This window comes from Empidonax traillii, unplaced genomic scaffold, assembly GCF_003031625.1.
Source record: "Empidonax traillii isolate 1590-97213 ecotype Southwest subspecies unplaced genomic scaffold, ASM303162v1 scaffold1410:size114216, whole genome shotgun sequence".
In the NCBI taxonomy this organism is placed as follows: domain Eukaryota; kingdom Metazoa; phylum Chordata; class Aves; order Passeriformes; family Tyrannidae; genus Empidonax; species Empidonax traillii.
Window position 1 is genome coordinate 47,739 of NW_020956603.1, and position 10,945 is coordinate 58,683.

A 10,945-nucleotide genomic window follows, 5' to 3' on the forward strand; every position below is an offset into this window, starting at 1 on the left:
TATACTTAACTACCAGGAAAAGAAAGAAGATGCATATAAAAGCACAAGAGAAACCACATAATAAGACACCCTTTCAATATAAGGCATAAAAATGTTTAAATGTGTACTGTGTAAAGCAGTGTCTCCTCTGCAAAGGGAGCAAAACAGATGTTGCAGGAGCTATGATTAAATCCCACTTAGAATTACAAGTGATACATTATCTTTTGTTTAAAAGGGTAGCTCCGAGAGTGGGGTCAGTGGTCTGGACTCTGAAATTTAATATTTCAACTCTGCAAGGCATTATTAAAATGAATTCTCCATAAGGTTCTTTTAAGAAAGTAACCTTCTCTGGGAGAGGCTGGAGGGTTAGTTCACAGTAACCACCAGCAGTGATGCTATGGACATGTCTGCCTCGAGGAGTCCAATGAACATCCACCTCCTATGCTTACCAAGCCATAAACCACAAAATGCTGAACAGCTTTCCATTCAATGCTTTTAGTACAACAGACTGAAACCCACATAAAATAGAGTGCACCAGAGGAAGAGAGGAGAGAGATGTTTGAGACATTAAGATTAGTAAGTAAAAAATGTTCTGACAATCCTAGGAAGCTGGTTATGACCCACATCACAAAAGCAAACAAAAACCTCAAGACTAAAATTAAAAAGCAAACAGGTATGCCCACCAATCTCTCCAGGGGGGAAATAATTTCTGGGTGATTGACTTAGGTTCAAACATATGATTTATACACGCCAGTCTGAACCTCAAAGACTTTCTCTGTCATCCCCAGCATCCTTTCTCTAGTCACAGGGAAAGATATAAAACAATCTGGAAAGCAAGCTATGCTCTGGACCAAGAATATTTCAAAGACCATTTTCTGCCCAACAGAAAATTGGATATTTGCTGCTGCAAATGTCACACAGTGGCATTTTACATTGCTCTTGTTTGTTTACTTGCATAAAAAAGGCTTTGGGGAATGCAGATTTTTTTTTTCTTTTTGAGCACACTCACCACTACCTTTATGTAAATTTAAAAAAGAAAAAGCAAATCTTTTCATCCAGAGCTGGCTGGAAAGCAAAGCGAACAGGTATAGAGCTGCAGTTCAGTCTGACTGCCTGTCACCTAATTTAAGCTAAATTTGACACAACTTGATTGAAAGTGAAATTAAATTAGAGTTTAAAAACCATTAAAACTTCCGAGTTCATAAATGATTATTAACTTCCTGAACACTGTGAAGGCTCTTACTGTTTGCATGGGATGTGAGCCTAGTGCAGGCTGTGCCTGACACTTCAGGAAGCCCTGACACCCCCCAACATCACTCCCCAGGGGTGGTCAGAGGCAGCTGCTGGAGGGAGCTTTGGCTCCTACATCCAGAACAGGAGCTCATCTGGCTATGGTGTGATGTGTTAATAGTGCCTTAAATCTACCTCTGAATTTAAAAATAAATTGTTTAGGACTGTTCTCTTTTCAGCTGGGATAGAGTTAATTTTCTTCCTAGTAGCTGGTTCCATGCTGTGTTTTAGATTTAGTATGACAATAATGTTGATAACATGCAGATTTTTAATTGTTTCTAAGCAGGACTCACTCTAGGTCAAGGAATTTTCAGTTTCCCATGCTCTACCAGAGAGCAGGTGCACAAGAAGCTGTGAGGGAACATGTCCAGGACAGCTGACCTGAAGGGTCAAAGGGATATTCCATACCATAGAATGTCATGCCCAGTATGTGAAGGGAGTGGAGCTGACCAGTAGGGGCTGGGCATCAGTCACCAGGTCATGTATCACCTGTTTCTTGGGTTTTATTTCTTCCTCTCTTTTTATCTGTCTATCTCTCTACCTATCCATCTAATTACCACCACCATCACTATTATTACTATTACTAATTATTAATAAAATTATTATTTAAAAATTTTCAAAAATTAAATTGTTATTATATCGGACTATGAGTTTTCTTACTTTTACCCTTCCAGTTCTTTTCCCTCCATGCTGCTGGTGGAGTGGCTGTGGGCCAGTTAGTTGCTAGCTGGGATTAAACCAAAACAGAGAGAGTAGGCTTTCTACTTCTACATAATGATATTCTTTGGGTAACACCCAATGATGTTAATTTAACTCAGCTGCTTTGTGGTTCAGCCTAATAGGAGGGAATTGGTAATAAGCTTGAATTGGTAATAAGCTTGCTTTAGACAGTCTTCTAGATGAATGTGTCATCAAAGAGCTCCCAGATGGAATGAGTAATTCCTGCTTTAAAAAAAAAAAAAAAAAAAAAAAAAAAAAAGTCTATTCTTTTTCTCTGCCCCTGGGGACTTGCAGCTGTGGAGGCAGCTGCAGGGCCAGGCTGCCCAGGACTGCACAGTGGCTCTTGCCGAATTCTTACCAGCTCTGCCAAGGCCCTTCTGGTCTCTCCAGAGCCCTGTGCACATGGGACAAACCATGGAAGGGCTGACAGGAGCACAGTGGAAATGGGGCTGAGTCAGAGTCATGTCCCAGAACCACTAAATCCTCCCTGTTGGAAGCTGGAGAAACACAACTGGAGATGCCAGGCTGAGTTGGGCTCCCTCAGGAACAAGACCAGCTCAAGTCTTATGGTAATTAGTGCCAGCAAATGACATAACAGCTGCCCTATCACAGCTGAAAATCCAAACCAGCAACATATTATTTCCAACCTATGAAAGAGAAGGTGGTGCTTTCCTCCCCTCAGTTAAATAAATATTTTTGTGATGACACATTTGAAAAACCTACTTAATCCCTCTTGCACTCTGTGCTCCCTACAACATCATCATTCCCATCTTATACACAGATATTACATTGTGATGCACTGAAATATGTTGCCTCTACAGTTCCAAATTTTTGCATGAAACACCGCAAATATTCTGCTGGACCTTGTTAAGGTCCCTTCAGAGACCTTGACCAAGTTTGCTCTTCCAGCAGCTGCAGCAGCCACCACAGGAATACTCTGCCAGTCAAGCTATCAGCCACTACTCCTGCCAAGCAGCTAAGAAGAGAACAAGAGAGAAAAAAACTTAAAACCCTTGAAGGACATTACCCGAGAAGTGTCAAGATCTGGGTAAGGACTGATTACCTGAAAGGGAAATGCAATATGGGGCACAGAGGGGGGCTATGAGAAAAGGAGAAATGAAAGAAGCTAGATGAGAAGAAAATGATAAAAGCTTATTTTATAAATAATAAAGAAGGAAAAGGAAGAGCAAGGAAGTAAATGAAAAAGAAGTGAGCAAAACTGAGAAAAAGAAGAGGGGATAAAAAAGCAAAGCCATGTAGAGAAACTACAGGTTAGCATTTTAATTAATTGGCCTTGGTGCAATTTTCCTTGATACCATCATGCACAGGCACAGCATCACAATTTGACAGTTAGTCAGCTGTTTGCGGATTCCTCATAATGCTGTGTTAATATTACCACAAAGTGGTGAAACCTTCCCACAGCCTCCTACTGGTCTTGTCCTCGCCTTTTTACAGGGTTTAGAGGCAGCAGAACTGCATATCTTCAAAACTGCTAAACCTACTCTTTGGTACATACCTTTCCAAATTCCCCCAATCTGCATATGCTGCTAGGGAGATGGTAAAGCGGCAGGAAAGGATGGTATTTGTAAGACCAAATCAGCAATCAATCAGAAAAATCCACAACTTTTAGAAAATCTGACAGAGGGACATGTTCACCTAATCCAGGTATTTAAACTTGAAGGGCAGCTTCACTAACTGCTATTAACCAATACAGCTCCCAACAACACTGCAGGACTGGGCAGGGAGAGAAGCCCACCTGAAAACACCCAACATATTTTGAAGGGAAAATGAAGGCAAAGCTAACTTCAGAGGGGAGATGGTGCTGTTGTCTGGGTAACATCACAGAAAGCTGCAGTGTGAATCCTGATCCATAGTCCTGGATTCTGAAGTCTAACCAGGGAGGAGGGTTAGATGCAATGGAAGAACTTCCAGGTCCTTCAGACTAGAGAAGGTGCTGAACCACGAAGACGTGAGCTACACATTGATGCCCTTCGTGACTTTCAAGATTTGAACTTTGGCCCCAATATAAAAACTAATTTTGCCAGTACTCCTGTAGTGGAGGCAAAACCTGTTTAGGAAATTTAGGATGCTGGATACCCGAGTGTTAAACTAAATTTTAATTTACTCTGTTCAAACTGATGCAATTTGGTTGAATCACCATCCCTAGAGGTGATTCATGAAAGACATGTCATATGACATTTAGAAACATCATCTAGTGGTGGTCTTGGTAGTGCTGGGTTAATGGTTGGACTCAATGATCTTGAGGGTTCTTTTCCAATCTAAGAGATTCTATAAGTACCAGTGCTAGATTCTTGGACTATTGTTTTGTTTTCACAATATCTGCACTACTCCAGCCTCAATCATAACCAGTCATAAGATTCCCCTCTACCTGTTCCTGTTACCATCATGGACAGAGAGATCTCTTTCTACTCACTATCCCAGACCACAAGGATACAGTCCACTGATCACATCCCTTTGGAGGTGTAGCACTACAACACATGTTTTCCTAGGAACCCCTTGCAAGTCTCTAAGTAGACAAAATATATGGAAGCAATGACATCCACCTCACAATGGAGAAAGGAGGCAAATTTAGAGCCTGAAAATAACAAAAGCAGACACATTTTCCAAGTCCTAATGTGGAAAGAAAATTGACTTCACAACGTTTGAAAAACTACTGGTGAAGTGGAGGTGTTACTCTAGAAGCTGTGCTGCTGTGCTGCTTATAGTTTACCCTCCTCAGCTGCATTTGTGATACAGAACTCATGTCTTGCCCAATTCATCTAACATCTGAGGAGAATTTTTATAAACACATGTTGGCAACAGCTATGAGTAATAAACCAAGCTTCCATCACCATCACAGCTCACTCTTCCTGACATGGAGCTGTCACTGGAAGGGGGTCTTAAGTAATAAAACTTCCCTTGGAAATGTATTTGTGCATCCCTGAGAATGCCAATGCTGCTCAGATGGCATCACCTTAAAGGAGGCAGAAGAAAATTCACCCAGTGAAGAAGACTGCCTCCTCTACTAACTCTCTTTTTTAGACACTGTACAATTTGCTTGTAACAAGTGCACGTAGTTTATGAAATAACCTTTTAAAACTACTTCCATCACAGCACTGAGATAGCCTCTCAATAACAGCTACACTGGAAAACAAAGGCAAATATTACGATATAGCATATTTATGGTACCAAGTGTACATGAGAATCCATAAAATCATCACACTTGGTGATCTTCTCCTATCTAAGACATGCTTGAGAGAGCAAAATAGTAAATGCATTAAACTGCATTGAACGTCCTAGTGTTACTTTATGCCATTACAAAACTGATGTGATTATACAAATGGAAAGCATAACATTGGAAGTATGAACCTGAAATTCTTGTAAATTTAGTCCTTTACTCTTCCTGCTCCAGAGATCTTGAAAAAAATCAGTATTTCTCTAAGTTGCATTGTGGTTTAATCCTCCCCAGCAAGCCTGAGGTACTAAGAAGGGACTGAATCTGGGAACAAAGAGGAGGAAAGATTTCCAACACTATGATTAAGGTTTTATGCATACAATTTCCATTAATCGAGCTAATATTTACACTCAGAATTCCAACCTTAGAGTTATTGAAGGGGAAGTAAATAATAAGATAAGCCTCTGGCCACTGAAGATCTGAATAATTTTATAGATGTAGATGCAGTTAGTCAGCTGAAGAAAACAATACATGACACCATTTTTCAGTTCAGGGACTGCTGGAAACAGAGACATCATATGAAATAATTTTCAATGTATAATTTTCTCTTTAATAGCAAAGAAACAAACAAAAAACCCTGACAAAGTCAAATAACCAGGCAGTCAAGAAAATTGCACACTGACCACAGCTCAATTAGCTGACTGTTGCAATTAGAATTCCTAAAAATAATTCAGTTGTCTCTGGCATATTTAGAGAAAAATGTAATTTCAACACTTCTTTTTGCAAAAACTCGGGTAATTTCCTGAGTGCAAATGAGTACCAGGCTTCTTGAATGCAAACTGGTAACATGCAAAGGAAAGAGATGAAACAACCCGAACATGCATCTGTAACACACTGGACATAACCAGTCACCAGGTATTTTGCATCAGGCATACAATCTTGATGTAAGCAAGTGTCTTGATATAAGCAAGTCAGAATAAATTGTTTATGTGTTGTAAATCTGAAAGTCTGATACTCTAAGTGGCTAATTATGTGCTTGAAAATACATGTATTTGTACCTCCTGAGTCATCACACTTTCCAGTTTGGGTTAATAGGCATGGAAAGTTCTCTACTCTGTCCTTTTCCATCCTCACAGATCCTACAATAAGAGTAAGGATCTCAGATAAATACAGATTTTATAGAAGAGTCTGATGAGACTCTGTTAAGTCTATCAATAGACTTAAGCTTTATTGGAATTTATATACCTTGTCAGTGTTAGGTTACTGGTTGGACCTGAGGATCTTAGAGATTTTTTCCAGCCTAAATGATTCTATGATTCTATTTAATAGGGAATCCGACATGGATACATATCCTGTGGGGAAGTTTTTCAAGACATCACTGAAATATCACATCTCCATAATTTTACCTGTTGCTTTGGAGTAGAGGAGTGGACAGTGTGGAAGAGTGGGACTGGCAGCCTGTCTAGCTCTTAGGAATCTCTGTGAAATTCTTTGGTCTTCAGGTAGACTCTGGTGCACAAGATTATAGTAGAATTTGGGCAATGCAAATAGACTTGTGAGATTCCCTACTGACATAATGTTCTCCTGTTATTCTTCCTTTTCCTTCCCATCTTGGACTTAAGACAGTGCTTAATCCAGGTTGGATTAAAATGCTAGTTCACAATGGAATGGCTCAAACATCTTCACTAATGCAGCTGACAATGAACTAGGCAGGAAAATATTGCCAGTTGCTCATATTGGTGACTTTTCCACATCTGCCTGCGACAAGTTTCACTTTCTTCATGCACAGAATCACACCCTTCACTTCCTAATGCTGATACCTTCTTGATCTCCAGCTATAAATGAGCACTGCCATCTGTGCCTGGTAATCATTTCTTGCATGTGTCTGTCATCCCCTTACAAATCTGAGTTTTTCAGATAGAAGCAATCTATAGTAGCACTGGTCATCTGCACTCTAACACATGTCATCTTATCCCTGTTTATTTAATAAAGTTTGGTTTTGGAAACCACTGGCAGTAATTCAACAGTGAAGGACTGTGGATTTAAGTATTATGGATTTATGTAAGTGGAGAGAAAACCAGTTTGGTTTGTGCTTAAATGATTATGTTGAGTCCCGCCAACTGAGCTGGGGGGGAACTCTGCTTTTTGACTTCCCTGCTTAGCCTGTGGGACATTTGCCACAGAGGGTAAATGGGAGCTCCTTGTATCATATTCCATCCTGAGGATAAAAGAGTAGAAGAGATGAAATGGAAATAAAATTATTTTCAATAAACCTTCAGTATTGTAAACAAGGCATCTGAATAATAAACTGGATGAAGTTGCACAATTTTAGGCAAATGGAATGGTGTACTTAATTTTGTTACTTACAGCTGCAGTTTTTGGCACTGTAATAGTTACTTCTTTAGCCTTCAGTTTAAGGTCATTTTAACAAGTTTCTCCTTTCCCAACTCTATTATAATTTCTTCTAACTGCAGAGCCTGAAAAAAACTCTAGAGAAAATAAAACATCAAAGCAGGTATGGAAGCATCATTGTGTCCTGAAACAAAAGCCAGTAACCTGATAATAAGCTGAAATGGCACAGCTGCCCAGCTTGGAGGAGGCATTCTAACTTCCAGAAGCATCTCCCTCTAACCCTGCATCTTCTGTGCTACTGCATGTGCTTGGACACTGCATGCTGAAAATACATCTCTGAAAAGGCAGTCAAAACCACAAAATGACAGAATGGCTATGAGGGAGCAGGTGAAAGAGTGAGAGAAAAGAAAGTTTCATGCTGCATAAATGCAGCAACAACATCCACAGAAAAAGTCTGAGAAGAGATAGCTAATTTAATCTGTGTAAGGGCAGGGAGGCGGAAAAAAAATGCAGTTGTCCAGCATATGAAAAAAAAAAATAAAAAGGTGCTAAATTTAGATGCTGCAGAAATCCTGAAGAAGATACATGTGTGTGAGTGGATATAGTCTGGGGAGAACTGTGCAGCATCCTAGACATGGGATGTACAGGTATGTGCTACAGCAAGCAGGACTAGTGAGCTGGTCACTGCCCCTCCAGCTGTAGCTCTCCTAAATATGCTGACTTGTTAGTACTCTAAGAGGGCCTATGAGAAAGATGGGGATAGATGTTTTAGTAAGGTCTGTTGTGATAGGACAAGAGGTTATTATTCTAAATTAAGGAAGGATAACTCAGCGTAGATATAAAGAAGATGTTTTTTACAATGAGGGTGGTAAAACACAGGTTGCCCAGAGAGGTGATTAATGCCCCATCCCTGGAAAAAAAAACAAGCTCAGGCTGTTTGGTGCTCTGAGCAACCTGATCTAGTTGATGTCCCTGCTCATTGCACGGGGGTTAAAATGGATGACCTTTAAAGGTCTCTTCCAACCCCCACCATTCTATGATTCAGTGATAGGCACTCACTCTTACAGACACAGCACTGTTGAGGTTGGAAGGCACCTCTTCAATTTGTCTAGTTCAACCCCCTGCTTAGAGCAGAGTCAGCCAGAGCTGGTTGCCCAGGACCGAGGTCAGGCAGGTTTTGTATATCTCTAAAGATGGAGACTCCAAAACCTCTCTTGGTAACCTCTTTGATTATTCATCACCCTTGCAGTAAAAAGATGTTTATTATCATTAAGTAGACTTTTTCAGAAGAGTCTGACTCTGTCTTCTTTACACTCTCCCATCTTGTATTTATATACGTATTATTAAGATCCCCCTCTGAACTGAAAAAACACACAGAAATATCATCACAGTGAGTGGTCACAGAAGCATCACCCAAGAATCAGAAAAGAGCTAAAGCTATGTGCTATGTAGTGTGCATGTGGCCAACCTGCTTCAAGAGTAGCTTAGCCAAAGTAGCATGGACACAAGCCAGGCTGTGCCACTTGAGCTATGGTCCAGGGGCTACTCCTTTGATCTCTTCACTTCTGCATGACAGGCACAAACCTCAGGTACACCACACTGTGTGTTGTTAGCTCATTCCCTGGCTCCTTGTTTCAGTGGTAGGACTACTTTTCTCTAAGTTTTACTGCTATAAAGAGGAGGCTCATAATGGAGGGGGTACAAAATAAGATTGGTCTAGGGGCTAGGGGTCAGTCCCTCGCTTTTAAACTAGCAGTATGGAAAAAGTGAATTTTCAGAAGGCCTGGTGTTTTTGCCCAAGATATCCTACTGTCTTGTCATTAGACACTGCAGAGCAGAGGCTGAGTAAAACCATTGTCTCTTTGATGAAGTGCTCTGAGAAGTGCTGTAATTGCTCTGCTGAAATTGGGAACTGACATTTCATGTTGCCTGAAGCCTTCTCAGGAGGAGGGTTCACTGTGTTGATCCCAGGGAGGTGGAGGCACCTCACATTTCCTTCTGGCTCTGCCTTCTTTCCACTCAGACAACCAAATACTGGATTTAAGCAGAATGAAGGTGCCCATTAGAGAAGCATATCAAGCAATGCAGCATTAACATGGAAGGAGTCCACAGACTCTGTACAGTCAGTGGAAAGGTGAAGGCATTGAATTTAAATAGCACATATCTCCACATGAAGGTCTCTAGGGGATTCCATTTTTCTCCACTAACACTCTAATGGTGCAATTCTGTTGAGTGCCCTGACCCACTCTCCCTTCCTCCTGCTCTCTTGACCTCAGAACAGTAACGTGGAAGGCTGGTTGTTGCAGCAGTGCCCCAGCTAAGCAGGAAGGATTTCACTGTAAACAACTGCAGCCCACTGAAGTATGTATATCAAACCTCACTGAAGCTGGCAAGAGTTTCTGCAATAAATTCCAGCTGCAGCCTCCCCTTCGTGGTTTTACAATGCTCAACTCATCAAATTTACAGGGTCAGTATATACAACCTGTTCTGTTTTCACAGGTAGCTGTGGAATTGCAGTGGGACGTCTGATAATGCTATTTTTTGTCCTGGATTTAATTATTGAGGGATAGATGGGGCAGAAAAAGGTAGGAGACAAAATGCAAAATAGTTTCCTGGCTCACAGAAAGGATCATGAGAATTTAAACAAAATGTCCTGAGCAGGATTTGCTAAACAACCCCTGGCTACAGGACTTCCTCTCCTGCAGCTGCTTTCAATAATAAAACATCAATGCCTATTGTTTTGTTCCTTACTTACAAACATTTCCAAATGGTTGATTTAATTATGCTGAATATAAAGCTGCCGTATCTCTGGCCACAATTACTTCTGACAACCACAGCAGTTGCAAGGCCCTAGTCTTACAGACCTCAAGAATTTAATCTGTCTGCAAAGAGCAGTTTGCACAGCCCCCAGGTTCTTCTTGCTGTGATGAAAACTGACTAAATGATGCTCACTTTGCAATACCTTTAATCCAAGATAATATTTTAAAAACCCTTCATAAATCCAAAGCATGGGAGCTCTTTTCTGCTACTTCATATAACAGAAAGAATGGCAGCTTGTTTGCTTTTACCTTTTAATTTCAGAACAAAACAAATCCCTCTACAACCGACTTAAGACCAAAAGAAAATAAAAATAGGAAGGGTTGTGGCTAAATCCTGAATTATTATCTTAAGCCAAATCAAACGAACACAATATAGACAGAAGAAGCAAGAAAAAGGGGATCTATAAAATTTCAAAGCAGTATGGAGCCACTTGTAAGCTAAGGTTTGACCTGTGTCATGATAATATAGTGCCAAAGTAACTCCAATAACATCAACAGAATTACTCTGGCTTTATGCCAACATGACTGGATTCATAAACTGGCACAGAATGCATTTGTACTGAAGCCACCACTGCAGCTGCCATACTCCTCATGTTTATAGATGTTCTAA